Source organism: Mizuhopecten yessoensis, unplaced genomic scaffold (genome assembly GCF_002113885.1).
Source record: "Mizuhopecten yessoensis strain PY_sf001 unplaced genomic scaffold, ASM211388v2 scaffold5637, whole genome shotgun sequence".
In the NCBI taxonomy this organism is placed as follows: Eukaryota; Metazoa; Mollusca; class Bivalvia; order Pectinida; family Pectinidae; genus Mizuhopecten; species Mizuhopecten yessoensis.
The window spans coordinates 129,134-129,540 of NW_018406148.1; positions in this window are offsets into that span (position 1 = coordinate 129,134).

Consider the following 407-nt stretch of genomic DNA (forward strand, 5'->3'; position numbering starts at 1 on the left):
TAACCTTTTTGGAACTTTTTCCTGTTGTAACAACACTTGTAATTTGGGATGGAGAGTTAGAAAATAAACTCTATGGCAACAAATAGCTGGGTCACTTATCAGAACATATTTGTTCAATTCAAAGATTATCAAAGTCAGTATGGCCTATCGGAAGAGTGGCCAATACCAGTAGAACAGGTTGTGGATTATATAGCTTATCTATCATTACAAAAGCGAATAGAGAATATAATAGAGAATACACACTTTATATCGGTTTCCTTAATGTTTCAGAATACCATGCAAGCTTTGAATTTACTCAATCACATGAGGAATCAATTTATTTGACAAGATTTGGCATCATCCACTATAAAAGTGGATGTTGGAAAGTTTTGTGCACATCTCAGAACGCAATACATTTCGAAGCATAT